General features: G+C 39.3%; 1 protein-coding gene and 1 pseudogene across 1 annotated transcript in view; both read right to left on the bottom strand.

Moving 5' to 3' along the window:
* Positions 1–7,607, bottom strand: part of LOC122562968 (acidic mammalian chitinase-like) — a 32,576-nt gene extending 24,969 nt beyond the window's left edge. The window contains exon 1 of the mRNA XM_043716273.1: positions 7,458–7,607. The gene's annotated coding sequence lies outside the window, so the exon portion shown is untranslated. The remainder of the gene's footprint in view (positions 1–7,457) is intronic.
* A 1,579-nt stretch (positions 7,608–9,186) lies between these two features.
* On the bottom strand, positions 9,187–18,730 carry LOC122563129 (annotated as a pseudogene).
* Between the last annotated feature and the right edge of the window lie 5,565 nt (positions 18,731–24,295).

The raw sequence follows: 24,295 nt of genomic DNA, 5'->3' as shown, positions 1-24,295 counted from the left end.
CCTTTATGACACTCCTTAACATCCACCTCTTTGATCAAAGCTATCTAACTAACTTTATATCAACTAACTTGAATATCTAACTTTATATCTCCTTATGCAGTGTCATATTTTACTTCATAATGGCCCTTTGTAACACCCTGAGCTATTTCATTATATTAAAGGCAGTTTATGAACATAATTCCTTTTTTGTGAACAGGTAATATAGGGGAGCTTCTGCTCTGTGATAAGAAATGTAGTAAAGGCCATGACTAATTGTTGCAGAAATTAACAGATTTTGCTCCATGCTTCATCTTGATTGTAAATTATTAGTTGTCTGAATTTGTTGAGCAGATTGGATTTTCAATGACATGACTGGCACATCTAGGGTTGATGATGCACTGTATTGAAAATGTTTTTGCTATAATCTGGGTGATCTACTTCTGGTGTCAATCTTGACTTGGAGCAGTTTCGTGCAAAAAATCTCTAGTGTGAACTCGAAATATATCAGAAAAATCTTAAGATCCAACGTAATATTAAAAATGTAAATGGTCAGCTGCCAGAACGCAGTGCATGTCTTTGTTATAAGGCTTTTACTCAGGGTTTATTTCAACCAAATATAAGTTGCTTTTTGAGCATTCCGCATTTTTAAACTTTTTGAAGTTGGTCACATGTTTTGTGACATTTTTATTGTTTGGCATACCAACCATTGATTTAAATTGTTGAGAAAACTTTGACCTGGTTGTTTTGACCCACTAGAACAGCGTCACCATTTTGTTTAAAGTGTTGAGCATTTAGATTTTTGTTCAAGCTTTCAGGTACTTACTTTCTTTCCTTCCTCTAGGTACTGTCAAAAAGATGTTGTGTATATTCACAGCTGAAGTTCCAAATAACTTGTAACGATCCATTTTCACGTGTCATATTCAGAGTCATTATTGAGTCATCCATCTATTGTGGGGTGGGGGAATGGGATGGAGGAGGGGGAGGCCTGGCTGCTTTGTTAAAGCTATTGTTCAGTAATTGAATAGCGTGTGGCATTTTAGAACATTCGCATTTTAAGTAATATAATTCTGTGAAGTTGTGAGCAAATTGGATCTAATGCTAAAAGAAAAAAATACACTGATGTGGGCACGCTATTACAATGGTAACCAGGCCAAAAGCATTTGAATCAGGTCAAGTTTGGTTGATTGTGTAACATACTTGGTCCTGTTGTGGTGCTGACGAACATTTACAGAGTCTGCTGAGGTAAGGAAAACATTGAATTTATTTTTAAAACATCTTAACATTTGTCATGGTGCTGTGAAAAATAGCAAGGTCAAATGACATCACATCACTTCCTGTGGTTATATAGATATTTTCCAATCAACCAGCTCAGAGTATTATTGCACATCTGGAGACCAAGTGGGTCTTGAACTCTGCTTCCCTAGCTTAGAGTTGGGGACACTACCTTGAGTCACAAGATCTCTCCTGTGAGCATGTATTCTGGGTCCACTGAGCATATCACATAATCAGCCTGTTCTATTCCTGATGAAGGGCTTTTGCCCGAAACGTCGATTTTCCTGCTCCTCGGATGCTGCCTGACCTGCTGTCCTTTTCCAGCACCACTCTGATCTAAACCCATATCACATAATTAGCCTGAGTTATTGTGGTCCATGGGTGTTGTCCACCAGAGCTTATGACTTTGAGTTTGAGTTCATTCAGAACTCTTCAGTTTCCTACTGAACATCATCTTGATGGCTATGTAAAATCCACTCCAAAGAATGTAAGTTTCCCAGATCAACAAATAACCTATTATATCATTTTAAACTATTGAAGCAAATATCTCTCAATCTATTTCACCAGATTACAAGTTCAAGTCTTGCCCTGATAACTACGTCATCAGGCTGCTTGGCCCCTAGTTACTCTGTCAGTGATTTTTCGCTTGGCATGTCAGGTTGAGTCTGTAAGTTCAGTCATATCTCACCAAATGATGAATGCAATACTGGACATTGCAAGAAAGTTCCATAAAGTGTGAATTGCATGGTTTCTTTCACTATGAATGCAATGTTCTTAACTTACCTGCAACCATTAATGCTTGCCAACTGGGCTTGCCAGTACTTTAAGCCTCAGCAAATAATGGTGATGAACCCCAATGTTTGTATGGAAAGTTGTGGTCTTGGTTAAGAGGTTTCCTGTTTACCCAGGAGGATTTTTTGCAGCCCACACATGTCTGCTGCGTTGTCAGCTGATGGGAGCTCTCACCACTGAAAATCATCCCTCGTCTCATGATTCCCTTGCACCACCATTTTAAACCAGCAATAAAGAAGAAAACAAAAATGGAAGATAATTTCTGATTCCGTCATTGTGATTAACATACCACACTTCAAATTCCACAAACAATTATCTGTGTCATTCATGTTGAATTTAATATCACTGCTACTTCACTCCAATGGTATATTCGTGCAACCTGAGTTGTGTAATATGCTCATTGGACCCAGAAGACATGCTCACAGGAAAGATCTTGTGGTAGAGGTTAGCATCCCTCTAGGCTAGGGAAGTTGGACCCACATGAGGAGCCTCCTGCTCCTCACGTTTGAGCCACGTAATTCAACCACTGACTTCAGACAAAGTGGCATAATACCAATACACGTCACCTTTAACTGAATGTGAAGTAAGTGACACTAAATTCTGGCAGTCACTTACTTAATCACAAAGGTAGAATATAAGTGTAACCAGTTTTAATATGATGAGAATTCATGGAACACAAATGTATTAGAACTAGAAACCAGTGGGGAGAAGTGTGAGGTCCACTAACATAACATCTAAATTTGAACTTGCTGACAGGATAGTGGAATTTTAACTCCTGCTGAATAAAGTCACCCATATTTTCTGTTCTCGCAGGCCCCAAAGAAGGTGATTTCCTCAGGCCAAATTGACACCCTTTCAGTCAAATACTGAGGCTCCTCATGTGGTTCCAACTTCCCTAGCCTCGAGGTAGGGATGCTACCCTGTAACACAAGATCTTTCAGGTTTCCCCTCTGTACCAAGTATTTTTAGTTTTGATGCCAATGTCTGTTCATTCACTGGAAAAGCTCAGACTTGGCACCACTCCCACAAACCACTAATCTGCGATGCAATGTGTCTAAGTTTAGGAGCTGGAAATTCTTTCTGTTCCACCACAATCCTTATCAGGTCTAAAATAATTCCTATATCAGTCTTTGAAGTATTTTTCAGTGTAAGGTGTGACCACAATGTCTTTTATTTGTTTTTTTTCCATCCAGATTCAAATTGTCCTGTCACAAAAGGTAAAACCAAACATAGGGTCATACAGGAGAGTTGTCTGAGAAAGGGAGGATCAGTATGGATCTGCTTCTTTGGCTAGCAGCTTCACATCCACTGACTGTTTTCTGTGAACAGCCAGACTGCTAAAACCAAACCAAATTAGAGATAAGCTGAGTTGGGAAAACTGGCCACTCCCCTTTCATTGTGCATGTGTTTTTAAAAAAAAAACTTGAAAGTCTCTTGCCTGAGGCAGTATCTATTAGGTATAATCAAACTGGCCCTACAACCCATGTAAGCCAGACCTTTCAGAATCACTGGTTTTATGATCTGTCTGAAGAAAAAAGCAAAGGATAGCATTACTTTGTTAAAATGTTGGCCTGGCTCATCTGTTCCATTTCAACTAGGGGATGAAGAGTTGAAGTAAATTATTTCGTTGCCTGTCCACAGCTCCAGAAGAAGAATCGACTGTTGAGTATCACTATGTTGAAGAAACACTAGCATCAGGAGACTGTTAGCTTTTTCTTTCCATTCCCCTTAAATAACTTCTGCAACCATTTCCTTTTGTCCTCAGTTTCAGTCTTCTCACCAGACTTTCTCCTATTGCTGCTCAATGTCCTTTTCTGTTTCTAGAGAATGCTTTGTGACTTCAAGGTTCAATGTAATTCTTTATGAAGCAGTACATCTTACTATAGAGTGAATGGCAGAACTGTTCGAAGTTTTGATATGCAGAGGGATCTGGGTGTGCAGCTCCACAGATCACTGAAGGTGGCAGCACAGGTAGCTAAGGCAGTCAAAAAGGCCTATGGTATGCTTGCCTTCATTGAAAGGGACATTGAGTATAACGGTCGACAAGTTATGCTGCAACTTTATAGAACTTTAGTTAGGCCACACTTGGAATATTGCATATGGTTTTGGCCACCACACTTCAAGAAGGATGTGGATGCTTTGGAGAGGATACAGAAGAGGTATACCAGATTGTTGCCTGGAACTAGGGAACCAGTAGGGAGCAGTGTGAGGTCCACTAGTGTAATATTTAAATTTGAACCTGCTGTCAAGATAGTGGAGTTTTAAGTCCTGGTTAATGAAGCCACACACGGTTTCTGCTCTTGCAGGCCATATGTAATCTCCCCCAAAGAAGGTGATATGTTCAGATCAAAGGTTGACCTGTTACATCCGTTCCATTTCAACCAGGGGATGATGTGTTGAAGTAAATTATTTGGTTGCCTGTCCAAATCTCCAGAAAAAGAGTTTATTGTTGAGTATCAATATGTTGAAGAAATATTGGCATCAGGTGACTGTTAGCTTTTTCATTCCAGAGGAGAGAGTCTTGAGAGACAGGCAGTGTTCAGGCTGTTGGAAACTGCGAGCGAGAGAGAGACAGAGACACTAATTTCTGAGGAGATTGCTAACTCTTCGTGGTCTTGTTTGAATGCATCTTTGCTGGTTGTTATATGTTGTCTTGTATAATTTGTGTGACTTTGTTCTCTGGAGCTCGACATTTGGGGATACTTTGGGTTTAACTTGTATTTTAGGAATGTATGATGATTTGAAATTGCAGTGTGTGTGCCCATAATGAGTTTGGAATATGTCTGGTTAAAATGATGTCAGTTTAAGGTAGGTTATGGTGCTGCAAAGATAAAACCTGCTAAGAAATGTTGATTTTGAATTTGTGTCTTAGAGCATGGCAAAAGAATTGATCACAGTTAAAATTATTTGAAAATCAAAAACAAACTTATCTCTTCCTCCTCAAATTGTCTCAAAACCAAGGAATGTGCTAATACATATGCAGAGGAGTATGGTCTCAAACATGAACAGTAGGGAAAAGCACAGCCGGTTAGGCAGTATCCGAGGAGCAGGAGAGTCGGCGTTTCGAGCATAAGCCTTTCATCAGGAATGTCGACGCTCCTGCTCGCTCCTTCAAAGCTGCCTGACCAGCTGTGCTTTTCCAGCGACACCCTTTTCGACTGATCTCCAGCATCTGCAGTCCTCACTTTCTCCCAGTTGATTATAAACAAGAGGGAATCAAGAACTGGCAGATAAGGATGGAGATGGTAAGAATTGCTGGAGTCCTGATAGATCAATCTTGCAGACAGTGTTTGAAAAAAAAACAAAGCACTAATCAAGGATATCACCCAAAATGATTGGATGAAGTGGCAGAATTGATTACTCACCAAAATGAATTGTAATGACTGGGGTTCGCATGGCTGACAAATCTTCTGCAGAGACCGGGATATATTGGATGGACATTAATGGTGCCTAGTTAAGTGGTAGTCAGCAGGCCACAGCTTTTCTACTTTTTAATGCTGTTAGCCACTTCAGTTCAATGCTTTCCATGCACCACCATTTGTTACCATTACCAAGACATCAAGGGGAGAAAGACCAGTTGCTTCTATTTGCCTTATTAGAGCCGAGCCAGGGGGTTGGTCTGCAGAGCAGAGTAGTTGCCTTCAATATTTTAATGGTCATTTTCCCTACATCTAAACTTAATTTTACCAACTTCACATCAGCAGGAACTTATAATTATATCAGGTTTTCTGAATATATAATTCACTTTATCCTGTACAATGGCACATACTTTGTGTGTGGACATAAAGCAGAGGCATGGCTACTGTCTTCTTGGACAGGGTGATGTTACCTAGGTTACATGGTGCCATTCATATGCCATATGTCATCCCTCTTGGAGGGATCACTGAACCAGCATAAATGTGCCATTACAGAAACATACAGATTCTTTGCTGTCTTGTTACCCAGGTGTAGCCAAGCTAACCAGAAAAACTATCAACATGGCAGCCATCCTAGAACAGGTAGCAAATGCCACCTCTCAGGCCCTTAATGAGATTAATGTTGAAATGATCGCCATCCGAACCACAGCATTACAGAATATGATGGCCATTGATTGACTACTATCAGAAAAAAGAGGCAAGGTGCACTTATTGTCAAAGAATGACAACTCTGAGGAATTGATTGATTTGGTTGATCATGTTCATAATGAAGTGGTCAAGCTTAAACAACTCGCAGTTTTAAATCACAGGATGGCTGGGATCCCTTTCGAACATCCTTGCCCAGGGAATAGTGATGTTGGTTGTTATTATCGTTATTGTTTACTATGCTGTCACAATGTTAAAATATTGTTTACAGCAGCTATTGAAGACAAGAACAGTTCAACTGCCACCTCCACATTCCTGTGTATATGAAAGAACGAGCAACAAGAACAAGTGAATCCCACTGTCATTAAGGGAGAAGACTGGATGAAGCCTACCAAAGAAGCGCAAGAAATCATCAAGCAATAGAATATTAACTTTGTTTATATTTGAATAAATTATTATTTAGTGCTAACACTCCTGTAGCCATGAAAGAATTGATGGGAGAAATGAAAGAAGACCACATGACAAACGTAGAATATTTCTTCCCATGAGGGAAGTGAGAAAGATACAAACGAACAAATGAATATCTTCATAATTTAAGTAGTGTCCCTATGGCCATTACCTGGTCATGGGCCAATAGGGGGACAGTTAGGGCTGCTCATGACAGTACAGCAAAATGGCAGACAAAAGGCCCAACAGGCTTTGCAGTATGCTTAACAGGAATTAGAGAGTGTGGGAAAGGCTTCTGTTCTCACTTAAACAACTGCATTTTGTTTAAATAAGACCAGATATGCAACATCCTTTGCTATTCTAGAGATAAGAACTTTTCATACCAATTAGTTATTTCTCAAGTTTTTTCTGATCAATCAGTTATAATCGTACAAGCATGCTTTAATTAAGATTCTTCAAGTAAGTTGTAGATATAGCATCCAAACACATTATAGATTTAACACATACACACACAATATATAAAAATCACGAAACAAAACATTAGAAAGCACGGTTTAAAAACTAATCATGAAAAGTAGAGAGAGGTTTCCCTATCTCTTATGGTTAAGGTATTTGGAATATTGGGAAATCTCAAAGAAGACTCTGTTACAGTCTTGTGCAAAATAGCAGACACAGATGTCATAGCTGAGAGTTAAAAGGTCACAAGTGACCATGGAGAGTTTGGTTTCACACACACCAAAAAGTGTCCATTCAGATCACAGCAACAAGCGATTACTAATAGCGTGATGTACTGGAAACCCAATCATAGTTGAACAACCCAGCACTCATTAACCAATTGTCTACAGGGGGAGGAAGTATGTACTGCCATATTAATGCTGCAAGAAAAATGCATAAAAGGCCATTTACCTGTATTTAAAATTAGACCATCATTGACTTTTGTTTCGATCTGAGCTGAAGATTAAGGAAATAATTGGACCGTCAACTCGAGGTCAGATTCGGGGTAGTCTTTGTCCTCTCCCTGCATTGTGCCAGTAAATGCAGGAATAAATTGCCTTGTGCTCGAGCTCTGCTGTTGCCTGGAAATTTATTACCCCTGCAAACTCATCCCAATAATATGTCAAGGAACATGTGCAGTGGGGAGGGTGTATGCACATGGTCTGTGCTAAATAATGTGCTAAAAAAAAGCCATTATTGCGTTCAGTGACCACAACAGCACAGGAAGCTGTAAGTGGAAGTATAACTTGGCTTGTGCAAAGACAACTAAAGCATCATGTGTTCTCCAAGGGCAGGTGAACTAATACAGATGTAGAAAATCTGTAAGATAAAAGCCCAGGAAAAAATAGCACACCAGTTAGTATAGCCGACAGGGAAAAAAATGGACAGCATTGGCCATTATCCCATGTTTTTCTGCTGCTCTGGAGGTTTTTTTCCATTCATTCTGGTTTTAATCAAAGATTCCTGTGTTCTGGCTGCTGGAAGTGAGGATTTTTCATCTTTTATGGTTGTGATAAAATATCTCAAAAATACTTCCATGTTAGACCAGAATAACTCACTTCTTAAAGTTGCCAATGCTTATCTGCTTTAAAATCTGAGTTCACAGTTTTTCACCACCAGATAATGAAATTTTATTTCTTTGCTTCGTTGGTTCCATTTTCTTTGGAGCCATGCAACATGATATTTGTAGCGATCCACAGTCTGATCTGCAACTTCAAAAACAAAATTGTCACCCTTTCAGTCAAATAAAGTGCTCTTTCGAGTTTCCCCTCTGTACCAAGTATTTTTGGTTTTGATGCCAATGTCTGTTCATTCACCGGCAAAGCTCAGCCTTGGCACCACTAATCTGCGATGCAATGTGCCTCAGCTTAGGAGCTGGAAATTCCTTCTGTTCCACCACATTCCTTATCAGGTCTGAAATAATTCCTATGTCAGTCTTTGAAGTATTTTTCAATGTACGATGTACCAATACTCTTTATTTGTTCTTTTTTCCATCCAGATTCAAAATCATTGAGTCACTTGCTGGAAAAACACAGCAGGTCAGGCAGCATCCAAGGAGAAGAAGCTCTTGCTCCTTGAATGCTGCCTGACCTGCTATGCTTTTCCAGCACCACACTCCAGCATCTGCAGTCCTCACTTTTGCCATACAGGAGAGATGTCTGAGAGAGGGGGGGATCAGCATGGACGTGCTTTTGTGGGTGCTGAAGCTTCACATTCATTGACTGTTTTCAGTGAACAGCCAGACTGCTAAAACCAAACCAAACCAAACCAGAGGTAGATGAGCTGGGAGACTGGCCTTTCATTGTTCAAGTGATTTTTTTAACTTGAAAGCCTTTTTCTGAGGCAGTATCTGTTAGCTATAATCAAATTGGCGCTAAAACCCATGTAAGCCAGACCTTTCAGAATCGCTGCTTTTATGACCTGTCTGAAAAAAAAAGCCAAGGACAGCATAACTTTATTAAAGCAGCAGCATCATCACAAACGGCTGATGCTTTAAGGGTTACTTTTTGAAACTTTGGACCTTTCTTTATAGGAGCAAGCGACTAAGAGACAAAAAGAATTACAATAGTGAAATAATTTAGCAGAAATATTCAGACAATACTCTTTTTAAAATTACTTTCTAACTGCTTTATTTTGTGCATCAAAAGGGTAAAAAAGCAGGTAAAGCAAAAGAATACAGGAAAAAGAAGCCAACTTTAATGAATTGAGGTTGGTCATTATTTACTACATCCAGTGTCAATTGCAAAATTAACACAATCATTCTCAGGGTCTCCTGTCACTACATTGTACATGGTCATCTTGACAAATGGTCAATAAATAGCCTTTGTGTGATTCTCTATATCATTTTTAGTTTAAAGCATCTTTCCTCAAAAATAAGCAAGCAAAACTCAACAATCTGGTTAGTAAAATGAAAATAGAGAAATACAATTCTGGTAAATATAATGACAAAACTGCACATCATCAAATTCATGTTGTTGTTACGTACTTTGAGATTTCATTCATACTTTGATGGCATTTGTCACCAACAAATATATTCACCAACATTTTATTAATTAAGGATAATAGCAACATTTACAATTTAGATTAAAGATCAACTTTTCAGGACAAGACTGATGAAAGGTTTGTCCAATGCCACAGTTGTAAAATTTTTGATGATTGTTTGGATCAGCATACAACCCTGGAAGTTTGCCATGGCACCAGCTGTTTGTACTTGTATGAGTGTCAGTCAGTGTAGGTACGTTTGGAACAGATGGCTTGAGAAGAGTGGATTCAGATGAAGTTGAGTTATGTGTTATTGAACCACCATCTGCGAACCAAAGAAATTGCATTTTAACCAAATTACTTGAATCCAAATCATTAAGATTTTGTTCATCCCTTGATAATTTCAGGTATTTCATTGCAACAACAGGTTAAATGAGCTTTATGTATTTATGCAATTGATGCCTAATGTTGGAAAGAGCTTCTTCACAACACCTGACTTTGCCTAGCACCTTGAGAGTTGCACTGAGATATAAAGCCATATGGAGCAAAGTAGCAACAAAACTAGGGAGGTGACTGAAGCTGTGGACAGTGAGGGATAATTTGATGAAGATTTGTAGGGACAATGGTACGATAAGAGTGTTAGAAAATAGAGCATCAAAGTATACGGCTAACGCTTTTAAAATAATATTCCATGGTCCAGAGGAAGGAGTAAAGCAGAGACATACACTGGAAAAGTGGAGAATATCTGTTAGCACACATAGGCCTAAAGGAGACTTCAGAACATGGATGGGTCAAAGCAATGGGAAACGACTGGAAAATAAGTTTGAAAAGTTTTGCTTATGAGCTATAAATACATTCTTACAAGATCATTTAAACCAAGAATTGTAGGTTTTATATCTCTACAGATTTTGAGAGTTTGACATTGCCATTACTTATGTACAACTACACTGTTTACCACAGTATGCCTCATTCTCTCATTGCATTGCATATGAATAATTAAAATAATTTATCAGGAGCTGAGTTATTGTGTCAGGGATAATCAGATGCAGTACTGAGGCACCTCAACTACACTATTGATATGAATGTGTGATTACAGTGTAAGAAACTTATGGAGACAGCTTCCTTTATAGACCTGAACATCTGTGTGCAAATAGAAAATGAAGGCATAAGCAAGGTAAGAGGAAGTGAAATTTTGGAGAATAAGTTGTCAACATATTATTCACTGCTGCAACAGAATGCAGTTCAATTTTAGTGTGACGTGTAATAATTTACCAGGAATTTGAATGCTAAGGAGGGACTTCAAAGTATTGATCAAAGGGTAAACTCCTTGGCTGCATGTATTTCCAGAAAAATTATCCAGAGCCAAAGCCCATACCATGGCACCTCCAAAACTGTGAGCCTTCAGTCAATGAATCTACAGGGAAACACAACATGAAAGATACAATTCAAAGGTATATTTGTTTGATTCATGTTAGAATTTCATTGAGTACATTAGTCCTTTACTTCTCCAAAGTATTGTACATTCATTGACTTTTATATTCTTGTTTAATAACTCCAAGGAATATGCAGAAGAACAAATGAATTGCAATGGAAATGAGTTGGGAGGCACTGATCAACAGCCCTTACTTCAGTTTCCTCTGGGAGCTGGGTTGGCGGAGATGCAGGGTTTGGACATGGGGTGGGGTCATTGTTTGAGTTTTAATGGGTCTTGATAGGTAGTTAGCAACAGGGAATGTCAGTGATAGATTTGAGCCAAGGGTGATGATCTATTGTTCAAAGGTTACCCAGCATTTACAACAGATTTCCATCCCTCTAATTTTCCCTGGTCATCTATGAATGTTAATAAGTTATAATGCTCCAATATTTCTCATTCTAACTCAGATTTTGCAACCTTATCAGGTATTTCCAGACTTTGAATAATTGCCAGACAGAAGTTTGAACTTTCTGCGTAACTCCTGCGGGCTTAATTGTGACATACTTGCCTATCGTCCCAATGCATAACTCCTGTCTATGCTTCATCCAGTTGGACAATTTGATTCATTGTGCTTGATCTCAGTTACAGAATCTACTTACATATACCGGGTATTCAGTGATTTGGCAGTCATGCGATATGATATTCTGATGCACAAAGTTTATTATAATGCAAAATCTATTTATGTGTCCAATCCAAAATATAGAGTAGATTCATCACAGATTATGACACACAGAACAAGCCCATCTCATCACATAGAGTGTGGGATGCATTACATGAAATGAAATGAATATGTATAACTCCAGGAGTTACCAATTCCTCATATCCTAACTCGTAATGTTGATGCTCTGTGATTCCCTGTTTCTGTCTATGTGCCATTTGGTATTATAACTTTTAAATTAAATTTTTCTCTCTTGTCTTGCTCAGAGCAAATCATCAATTGTAAATTACATCAGTTTAAGACCAACTGTCACATGTTCATAATTAGACCATGTTTAAATAATACCATCACAACAACCTGATGGAATTAATTTCATACACAGTAAAATCTGTAAAATTACAGAGATTTAAGTCTTGACCCAGTAATCACTGGATAATTTATTTTCCCAAACAATACTAAAATCTTTCTACTTCAAAGACAGCGAAGGACCATTTATCTTTGTTGTCTATTTTGTCAATGATGTAAACCAATTTTGATAAAAATTGAATTTTCTAACTTAGTTTCTGAGCTGATAGTTGAAAAGAGCTCCAGTGATTTGCTTCTTTTAATAAACTTATCTTATTTTAACAAGTGTAGATTAAAAGATTGTAAATAGAATACCCATGGTTCTGTATAAACTTATGAAGAAAAATTCAAAGCCCCTACTTTGGTTGTAAAGCTCTGGTAATCATCATATCCAACCCATTGGTCACCCTTGACTGCGTACGGAACTTTTTGGTCTTCAATAAAATTAATAGTAGCACTTCTCAAAAATGCGCAGATCTGTCAATCAAAATAAATAAATATTGTTGAAATATCAGGCAAATTTATCCTGTTTCTTCGTAGTCTCCTTTCAAGTTATTTTCAGGATTTATTTAACTCTTAACTTGTAAAATAGACTTCATTCGGAAATGATCTATAAATAAATACAGGTGCAAACAATTCAGTATAGACTTCACAAAGTATGTTTAACTGTGAGAGAAAAAATGTGAAATGTTAATAGGAAAGAAATATACTTTCTAAAAACATACATTTTAAAGTAAAATTGACTATTTAATGGGTGTGGTAAAATCCTTTAAATGCTAACAGTCAGGACTAATCACAAAGGAAGGGCAGATTATCATCACAACGAATCTTTCTTAAGGATTTACCTAATAAACAATAGATAACACATTTCAGTTGTGTTTTCATACTGGACAGAGATTAGAGATGGAAGTTTGTTTACTCTGGATCACGTTGACATAAGGAGGGAAGATGTGTTGGGTAGGCTAAAGGATATTAAGGTGGACAAATCCCTAGGATCGGATGGGATCTATCCCAGGTTGCTGAGGAAGGCGAGAGAGGAAATAGCTGGGGCCCTGACAGATATCTTTGTAGCATCCTTAAACACAGGACTGGAGGGTTGCTCATGTTGTGCCCCTGTACAAGAAGTGTAATAGGAATATTCCAGTTAACTACAGACCAGTCAGCCTGATGTCAGTGGTGGGAAAGTTGCTGGAGCAGGTACTGATGGATAAAATCTATTTATATTTAGAAAAGAATGGACTTATCAGTGGTAGGCAACATGGTTTTGTGCAGGGTAGATTGTGCCTTACTAACTTAATAGAGTTCTTTGAGCAAGTGACGACAGAGTCATAAAGTAATAAAGATGTACAGCTTGGAAACAAACCCTTCAGTCCAACCCGTCCATGCCGACCAGATATCCCAATCCAATCTAGTCCCACCTGCCAGCATCTGGCCCATATCACTCCAAATCCTTCCTATTCTTATACCCATCCAAATGCCTTTTAAATGTTGAAATTGTACCAGCTTACACCGCGTCATCTGGCAGCACATTCCATACACGTACCACCCTCTCTGTGAAAAGGTTGCCCCTCAGGTTTCTTTTATATCTTTCCCTTCTCACCCTAAACCTATGCCCTCTAGTTCTGGACTCCCTGACCCCAGGGAAAAGACTTTGGCTATTTATCCTATCCATGCTCCTTATAATTTTGTAAACCTCAATAAGGTCACCCCTCAGCCTCCAATGCTCCAGAGAAAACAGCCCTAGCTTGTTAAGCCTCTCCCTGTAGCTCAAACTCCAAACCTGGCAACATCCTTGTAAATCTTTTCTGAATCCTTTCAAGTTTCACAACATCTTTCTGATAGGAAGGAGACCAGAATTGCATGCAATATTCCAACAGTGGCCTAACCAATGACCTGTACAGCTGCAACATGACCTCCCAATACCTGTACTCAATAGTCTGACCAATAGACATAAGCATACCAAACGCCTTCTTCACTATCCTATCTACCTGCAACTCTACTTTCAAGGAGCTATGAACCTGCACTCCAAGATCCCTTTATTCAGCAACACTCACTAGGACCTTACTATTAAGTGTATAAGTCCTGCTAAGATTTGCTTTCCCAAAATGCAGCACCTTGCATTTATCTGAATTAAACTCCATCTGCCACTTTGCCCATTAGCCTATCTGATCAAGATCCTGTTGTAATCTCAGGTAATCCTCTTTGCTGTCCACTGCACCTCCAATTTTGGTGTCATCTGCAAACTTACTAACCATACCTCTTATGCTTGCATCCAGCTCACTGATATAAATGACAAAAAGTAGAGGACCCAACACCGATCCTTGTGGCACTCTACGGGTCACAGGCCTCCAGTCTGAAAAATAACCTTCCACCATCACCCCCCCGTCTTCTACCTTTGAGCCAGTTCTGTATCCAAATGGAGGAGAAAGTGAGGTCTGCAGATGCTGGAGATCAGAGCTGGAAATGTGTTGCTGGAAAAGCGCAGCAGGTCAGGCAGCATCCAGGGAACAGGAGAATCGACGTTTCGGGCATAAGCCCTTCTTCAGGAGCCCTGAAGAAGGGCTTATGCCCGAAACGTCGATTCTCCTGTTCCCTGGATGCTGCCTGACCTGCTGCGCTTTTCCAGCAACACATTTCCAGCTCTGTATCCAAATGGCCAGTTCTCCCTGTATTCCGTGAGATCTAACCTTGCTAATCAGTCTCCCCTGGGGAATCTTGTTGAATGCCTTACTGAAGTCCATATAAATCACATCTACTCCTCTGCCCTCATCAATCCTCTTTGTTAATTCTTCAAAAAACTCAATCAAATTTGTGAGACATTGATAGATGAAGGAAGGATGTAGATATCATATACATGGAATTTAGTAAGGCATCTGATAAGGTTCCCCATGGTAAACTAATGGAGAAAGTGAAGTCACATGGTATGCAGGACTTTCTAACTCGGTGGATAAAGAACTGGTTGAGCAACAGGAGACAGTAGTAGTTGAAGGGGGTTTCTCAAAATGGAGAAAGGTGACCAGTGGTGTTTCTCAGGGATCAGTGCTGGGGCCACTGTTGTTTGTAGTATACATAAATGATTTGGAAGAGGGCATTGTTGGTCTGATCAGTAAGTTTGCAGATGACACAAAGATTGGTGCAGTAGCAGAAAGCATAGGAGACTGTCAAAGAATACAGGAGAATATCAACAGACTGGAGAGTTGTGTGGAGAAGTGGCAGATGGAGTTCAATCCAGGCAAATGTGAGGTGATGCATTTTTGGAAGTCTAATTCTAGAACCAACTATACTGTAAATGGAAGAGCCTTGGGAAAAGTTGATGAGCAGAGAGATCTGGGAGTTCAAGTCCATTGTACCCTGAAGGCGGCGATACAGGTGGATAGAGTGGTCAAGAAGGCAAATGGTATGCTTGCCTTCATTGGATGGGGTATTGAGTATAAGAGCTGGCAGGGCATGTTAAAATTGTACAAGACTTTGGTTTGACCGCATTTAGAATACAGTGTACAGTTCTGGTCATCACATTACCAAAAGGTGTGGACGCTTTGGAGAGGGTGCAGAGAAGGTTTACGAGGATGTTGCCTGGTATGGAAGGTGCTAACTCTGAATAGAGGTTGAGTAGGTTAGGATTGTTTTCATTATAAAAAAGAAGATTGAGGGGGGACCTGATTGAGGTCTACAAAATCATGAAGGGTATAGATAAGCTTTTCCAGGGTGAAGGATTCAATAATGAGTGCTCACGCGTACATGATTTGGAGATCCTGGTGCTGATGCTGGGGTGTACAAAGGTAAAAATCACACAACACCAGGTTATAATCCACCTGATGAACTACCTAATGAAGGAGCTGTGCTCTGAAAGCTAGTGCTTCCAATTAACCTGTTGGACTATAACCTGGTGTTGTGTGATTTTTAACTATGAAGCGTACAGACAGGGTAGATAGAGATAAGCTTTTTCCCAGGGTGAGGCATTCAATAACGAGAGGTCACATGTTCAAGGTGAGAGGTGAAAAGTTTAAGGGAGATATACATGGCAAGTACTTTACACTGAGGGTGGTAGGTGCATGGAACGCCTTGCCAGCAGAGGTAGCAGAGGCAGACGTGGTAGATTCATTTAAGGTGCATCTGGACAGATGCATGAGTAGGTGGGGAGTAGAGGGATACAGATGCTTAGAAATTGAACAATAGGTATAGACAGTGGATTTGGATGGGTCAGGCTTGGAGGGCCAAAGGGCCTGTTCCTTGGCTGTAAAGTGTTTTTGTTCTTTGACACATGTTTCTTGAATAAGAACTGTTAAGTAAGTATTATACCTGTATATGTACCTATATATATAGAGAGAGGTGCTTATACAGGTATGGTAGTTAATGAGCTGAAAATGTGTTGCTGGAAAAGAGCAGCAGGTCAGGCAGCATCCAAGGGGCAGGAGAATCGACGTTTCGGGCATGAGCCCTTCTTCAGGGCTCCTTGGATGCTGCCTGACCTGCTGCTCTTTTCCAGCAACACATTTTCAGCTCTGATCTCCAGCATCTGCAGTTTCTCATGGTAGTTAATGACTCATCCTCAAGATACATGTCTTCTGTGCAACATGAAAACACAATTGAAATGACATAGGGAGTCCAGAAATGTGACAACTATTGTTTATTAGTTTGAATGGTGATATAATTTTGAAGAGTTTACTCTGTGATAAATTGATATCATTTTCACTCTAATTACCTCATAGAAGGACCAGAAACCAGCTTTCCTGGTGAATGTTCCAGCTTGACCAGGACCTGACGCTGGAGCACCAACACCTGTTTGTGAGGTGCTTAGGGTGAAGGTACGTCCATATGTTGGGAATCCAACAATCAGCTTCTCTGATGGGGCACCGTTTTCTTTCCAGTAGTTCATGGTGAAATTTTGCAAGATAGTTTGGCTTGTTAGCTTTACTGAGATTCAATCAACACAAATGTGTTAATTTTTGTCAAATATTACAGTGGTAAATAATATAACCAAATTTGGCTATCCTGTTTACAGAAATACTTAAGGCATTATAGTAAATAAATTGGCCTCGGTCAGTAGAGCCATGATACAGAGGGCTGTTGTGTCCAGTTACTCTCTCCAGGGAGCTATGATACTCATATGCCATGACAGAGATGAAGTCTAAATATCTGTTTAAAAATGACATGACTTGAAGCATGATAACTCAAAATTATTTTGGATAGTTAAATACAATAATATTTATGAGTATTACTCAGCCAATGGTTCTAATAGTAAAGTATTGATGCCTGGGTAATGGTCCTGGTTTACATTCTATTCTTTGATTATTGGAGCTAAGGCAATTCTTAATGATGGTGATTCTTTATTCCTCAGCTCAGCATCAGGTGGCGGTCTTCATTTTGTAGGAGAACTGTGTCTCAGACAATAGGAAACATCAAGCAGCCTCAATCTCCAAAGGAGGATCTCATACTGCTTCATTCATTGGAGCTCTTGGAATCACACCTACAGTTACAGTGAAATCAGATGTCTGTAAAAGTTCAAACATGTGCAGACTGGGTGGATTGGCAATGCTAAATTGTGCCGTAGTGTCCAGGGATGTGCAGGTTCACTGGATTATTCATTGGAAATGTGGGGTGGTGGGTAGGATGTTCTTTGGAGGGTCAGTGCAGACTTGCCGGTTCAAATGGCCACTTTCTCCATTGTAGGGATTGTATGATCGTAAACTGTGGAACTAAGCAGAAAGAATAAAGAACAAAATTAAAAATGACAAATTTTATTTCCTGTAGTGGACAGGATATTGTATCATTTTTCTCATTGCCTTGGGGAAAATGTTATTGAGAAAAGACCTTCTTGCAACAGGAAATTTTTTTGAGAATCTATTAGTTCCTCTCGAAACGTTGTTGTCTCATTTTCACACTGCCACACTATGAGCTTACCACTGACATGTTTCCACTCAATAACAGAGTGCAGTGATGATGATGACATCTACTCTGCTGAAGAAAGGGATTTGATTTAAATAGCCCCAGTCCAGGAGTCGGATTGAAATTAGTCAGCACTGCTGCTGAAGGCAGAAAGGAGAAAAAAATTGGCAGAAAGACTTTGCAAAGGGTAATCCTTCCAGTTCTCTGAAAATTAGCTGGAGGTCAAATTGGAAATAATGAGGGACAGAAGGGAAGTTTTGTTCCAAGGTAAAATCTGGAATTGGGCAGGATTATGTCGTGTTCCCAGGCTGCTGGTACTTTTAAATGTTTTAACTTCAGCACCCTGCAGCTGAGCCCATATCCCCTTTTACAATGAAAATTCAATCTATATAAGGATATTTCACTTGTATTGCTTTTAGCCTGTAGTGTAGGAAATGTCATTAAAACAGACTTGTTGCTTGAACTCAACATTGAATAAATAGTCAGGAATGTTAGGGAAGAAGAAAAAAAATGATTTAAAAAGACAGTCTATGTCATGATTGTACATGGGACAACTTCTGTCTCAACATTTTCAAAGCTCACATTCTTAAAAAGCTTTGATTGTTCTTCCCATGTCTCATTAAACTTCAACTAATTCAGTTACAACATGCTTTATAAATGCTTTTTCCCAAAGATTGTAAGCTTGAACCATTCTATAAGTTGTACTTACTTTGAAACTTCAGATATCTCATATGCGGCATCGATGGTTTATTTTCCAATAGCAACAGCAGTTATCAGCAGGAGTCTGTCCTTGCCGGAAGATTGTGCCTCTTTTTTTTTAATAGATATTTTTATTAGAAATTTAACATTTTTACAAGTTTACAAAAATAAACAAAACTCTCAGATATAAACATTGATATACAATTAGCTCAAATATACAATAGCCAAAATTTAACAAAAAAAAACAAAACAACAAAAAAAACCCGAAAAAAAAAGAAAATAAAAAACAAACAAAACTCAACTATCTACTAATCTAACCTACAACTAACCAGAGTGTATATTTAAGTCTCTTACATGCTCGGGATGTGTTAGCATCAGATATAATAAAACCCGTATTCGTGCGGGATTCCTCCCCCGAGGGGCCCCGGACCAGCCAGGTTTGTAATCTCAATTAAATAAAAGCCCTTGTTAGGATAGCCAAAATATCTGTATTTATGTAATTCAAAAAAGGCTGCCATATTTTATACTTGCTACTTTAGTCCAATGTCTACGGATCTTATGACAGGTCCATAAGCAATGTACAAGAGTGCCCACCTCTATTTTGCATTTAGGACACATTGGAGATGCTCCTGCCTTAAATTTTGCCTTTCGAACCGGTGCTATATGGGCCCTATGAAGTATCTTCAGCTGGATAGCCTGGGTTCTAGCATTTTCCCAGATATCATTCCACGTTTCTGTGGAGATTTCTAGTCCCAGATCCTGATCCCAGGTTTTAAGCAGATATTCCATATCTCCCGATACTTCATCATGTAGCAAATGATAAATATTACTGACGGAAGATACCCCCACTGGTCGTAGGACACTACATTCTCTATCGGATTTATAAAGACTATCTAATAACGTAGTCTTCTTCTGTATATAATCTTGAATTTGGAAGTATCGAAAGAGGTCTCCATTGGGTAATCCGAATTTCTGACGCAGCTGTCCGAAAGACATCAGGACCCCATCTTTAAATAAATCTCCAAGACATGAGATACCCCTGGCTCTCCAGAGTTTAAAAGTGGCATCTGTTAACCCCGGTTTGAATCCCCATGCTCCCACTATCGGTGCATAGGGGGATGTTTTATGTGAATTACCCTCATTTTGCCGCATTATATTCCAAGCCTTGATTGTATTCAGTATTATAGGGTTTTTACAGTGATCTGTAATGATTTTCCTCTTGTCTGAGAATAAAAGGTTAATAAGTGGGTATTTTACTTGAGAAGCCTCGATGTCCAACCAGATTGATTGTGGATCAGACAAGACCCAATCAGCTATATAACTTAATAGGGAACTTAATTGATATTTCCTAAAATCTGGGAAGTCCAATCCACCCCTTGCTTGTGGAAGCTGTAGCTTCTTCAGCTTAATGAGGGGCCGCCTATGGTTCCAGATAAAGGAACTCAGCCAGCCGTATAATTTACATAAAGCTGTCCTCGGCAGCATCACCGGAAGCATTCTCATAGGATTTTGGAGACGGGACATTCATTTTGATTAGTGCTATTCTACCCAACCAGGAAATTGGTAGGTCTCCCCATCGCTGGAGGTCCTGCCTTATCCTTTCCAATAAATACACAAAATTAGCCTTATATAACTGACCAAATACTGGAGTAATAAAAATGCCTAAATATAAGAAGCCCTCCAGGGACCAGCGAAAGGGAAAAAGGGATCCGTCCGCTAAGCGGGGTATCATAGCAAGGCCACCCATTGGCGTAGCCTCCGATTTTGAAAAAATAATTTTATAGCCTGATAATGCACTAAATGTATGAAAGTTGCAGTCGAAAGAGACGATGTAGCCCATTTAGGAGTGAGAGGAATAGATTTTTTTTTACTCAGAGAGTGGTGTCCCTGTGAAATTTCTACCACAGAAAGCAGCTGAGGCCAAACTATTGAATGTTGTCAAGGAGGACTTAGACATAGTTTTTAAGACTAAAGGAATCAAAGGGTGTGCAGGAACGGGCTATTGAGTTGGACGATTAGCTATTAGATTAGATTAGATTACTTACAGTGTGGAAACAGGCCCTTCGGCCCAACAAGTCCACACCAACCCGCCGAAGCGCAACCCACCCAGACCCAACTCCCTACATTTACTCCTGCCCCTAACACTATGGGCAATTTAGCATGGCCAATTCACCTAACCTGCACCTAACCGGTGGGAGGAAACCGGAGCACCCGAAAGAAACCCATGCAGACACGGGGAGAATGAGCAAACTCCACACAGTTAGTCGCCTGAGGTGGGAATTGAACCCGGGTGCTAACCACTGTGCCACCGTGCCGCCCATTTGCCACCGTGCCTCCCATGATCACATTGAATGTAGGAGCAGGTTCACATTGCTTACTTCTGTCCCTATTTCCCATGTTTCAGGTTTGCATGTTTTTTAGTTGGCCCTCAGTGACATTTGGGAAGCATTACTGGCTTTGGGTTTTCTGTATTTCATCTCCACATGTTTTGTTGATCAACAACATTCGCAAATTTGAAAAGCACTAAAATATAGTTACAAAAGAATGAGATGTAAGATATTTGCTTTCTGAATAATTTACAATCTGTTTTTCCTGTGATGCTGTCACATAGTGTGAGACTAACCATGGTAACATTAGACCTTTCACCTTAACCAAGACTGTAAAACGCTGTTTATCTTCCGATGGACTGCTTCGTGATCCAGGATACTCCCAGTCCAGGTCTAAACCATCAAATCCATGTTTCCTCAGAAAGTTGATTGACGAAGCGATAAATATTTTGCGAGTCTGCGATGTAGCCACCATGCTAGTAAATCTAATCACGGGAACAGTTTGAAAATAGAGAATGCATTAAATTGATCAATCTCCACTTGAAAACCAACTGAATATTTCTGTCCAGCACTTATCTTCTGAAAACTCTACGTGCCCATAGTAACCTCCACTAGTTAACAGAATAACATGAAACAAAGGACAGAGACGTTTAGAACAAGATGTGAAAGCTACAAGCAGGAATGTAGTTTTGCAGTAACCTAAAGCAGAGTATATGAATATTCAATTCTCAACCACAGTAAGATTTCACAAAATAATGTTATCGATCATTTTCTTGCAAAATGTTGAAGTAGTTTAACATGAAATTAATTATAACTTAGATCTTAAATTTGTAAATATTAGAGCACAGAGTGAATGAAGACTTACTTTTTTTTCAGATCATTGAATTTCACATACATAGTTTCATCATTCCATTCATAGGTGGTGAGTTTGTTATCTGTCATACTGGCGAAGGCATAAATCAGATGAGTGCACAGGTAGGGACTATGAATTAAGATTACTTGGAACAAATTTACCAGTGGATGGTCTCTACTGAGACCAGTTTGTGTAGTAACAAACCAGCTTGTAGGAAGAGACTGAAGTGTGAAGAAAACGTGCAGTTATTTGAAATATTATAGACAATGATCTGTAGAAATCTACAAGACACTAGGCTATCAACAAATCATGGTTTTTGAGTTGAGATTGGGTTCATGTACTGTTGCTTATTTGACATAAGGATGTTAACTGTGACTATGATTGATATTATGAAAGTAATGAAATCAATTCAGTCATACTTTGTACATTGGCTCCAATTTTCAGTAACTTTAATATTCTCACAAATTCAAACCCTCAAATTGCCACAGTGAGATTTAAAATCATACTTGATTGGGTCAGTACCCCAGTAATATAAACACCATGTTAACTGTTCATGGACCAATTAAAAAAAAAGTTATAATATTTATAAATATGCAACACTTACCTAATGATCCTTGCAGTAGGATTAAACTCACTAAAATAAAAATAAACACACAATGTAATTTTCTGTCACTAAATACCAAAGAACCTTACTGTTAAAAGACACATTGAAAATAAATTAAACTGAAATTTTAAATGTATTCTTGTGTGGGAAAAATATATATTCTAAAACTGAAGTCGTAAATAAATTGTTTTTCTGCTTATGTCTTTGATTTTAATTTTTTTCAGGAAATGCAGGTTGAGATTTTGTGAAAATCTAATTAATCTGGAGATAAAAAAAATTCAATGAGTCAGACAGCCATAGAGATTTACAACACAGAAAAAGGAGCTTCAGCCCATCACATCTATGCTGGTCAAAACCTATCACTTTATTATTCCAAATCCATTTCTCAGCATTTGGCCCATAACCTTGTATGCCACCATCATTGAAATGTCAGAAATCATGGTTATAGTCAAACATGTTTATTTAAAATCACAAGCTTTTGAAGTGCTGCTCCTTCATTAGGTGAAGTTTTGTTCTTCACCTGACAAAGGGGCACCATTCCAAAAGCTTGTAATTTCAAATAAACTTGTTGTACCATATCCTGGTGTTGTTTGACTTCTGACTTTGCCAACCCCAGTGTAACACCTGCACCTCCATATCATGATTACAAATACACATCTAAATACTTCTTAAATGTTATGAAAGTTTCTGCCTCTACCCTACTCACAGGAAGTGAATTCTAGCTGCACACTGTAATGATTGTGACAAGGTCAGCCAGGTGGACCTGGAATGAGTTCCCTATTTGGGGGCTATTAATCGGGTCCAATCAGAAAGCCCTGGCTGACTGATATAAACAGGAGATTTGTTTTCCTATCTTCCTGATGGTGGAAATTGAATAAAGATTTGTGCAAAAAAAAAAAAAAATAAACAGGAGATTGCCTGTCCCTCTTCCGCGGTTACGTTAGAGCCCAGGTGTCCTTGGAGAAGGAGCACGCGGTGTCGACCAACACCCTGGAGTTGTTCAGGGAGAGGTGGGTGCCGCAGGGAGTGGAGTGCATCATTTCTCCCTCCAATTCTATTTTGATTTAGTCCCTCCCCTCCCCTTCACTGTTTTGATCACACAGCACTGTCCCTTGATGTGAAGGGCAGTGCTTGTCACTGGCCACCCGGGTGTTTTCCTACCTTCCTGGTGGTGGAAATTGAATAAAGATTCGTGCACTTTGTGTCTTCCACTGTGTCTCCCACCTGCACACACACCATGGGTTCTGGGGATAAAATAAGCACTACCGCACTTAGGTGGTAGTGTGGGGGTTAAAATAATAAAAAAAAATAAACAGGAGATTTGTTTTCCTATCTTCCTGATGGTGGAAATTGAATAATGATTTGTGAAAAAAAAATAAAATAAAAATAAACAGGAGATTGCCTGCCCCTCTTCCGCGGTTACATTAGAGCCCAGGTGTCCTTGGAGAAGGAGCACGCGGTGTCGACCAACACCCTGGAGTTGTTCAGGGAGAGGTGGGTGCCGCAGGGAGTGGAGTGCATCATTTCTCCCTCCAACTCTATTTTGATTTAGTCTCTACCCTCCCCTTCACTGTTTTTGATCACACAGCAATGCCCTTTGATGTGAATGGCAGCGTTTGTCACTGGCCACCCGGGTGTTTTCCTATCTTCCTGGTGGTGGAAATTGAATAAAGATTCGTGCACTTTGTGTCTTTCACTGTGTCTCACACCTGCGCACACAGACACCATGGGTGCTGGGGAAAAAAAAAAATTTTAAACAGGTAATAATAAGCACTACCGCACTTAGGTGGTAGTGTGGGGGTTAATATAAATAAAAGAAGAAAAAAATAAGTAAAAAAGAAAAAACAAAATAATCAGGAGAGGAGAATTGCCCAAACAAAAAATGAAAAAATAAACAGGGGATCCGTTTGATGTGAAAAAAG

Source organism: Chiloscyllium plagiosum, chromosome 26 (genome assembly GCF_004010195.1).
Source record: "Chiloscyllium plagiosum isolate BGI_BamShark_2017 chromosome 26, ASM401019v2, whole genome shotgun sequence".
Taxonomy (NCBI): Eukaryota; Metazoa; Chordata; class Chondrichthyes; order Orectolobiformes; family Hemiscylliidae; genus Chiloscyllium; species Chiloscyllium plagiosum.
This window is presented reverse-complemented; position numbering and strand designations above follow the sequence as displayed.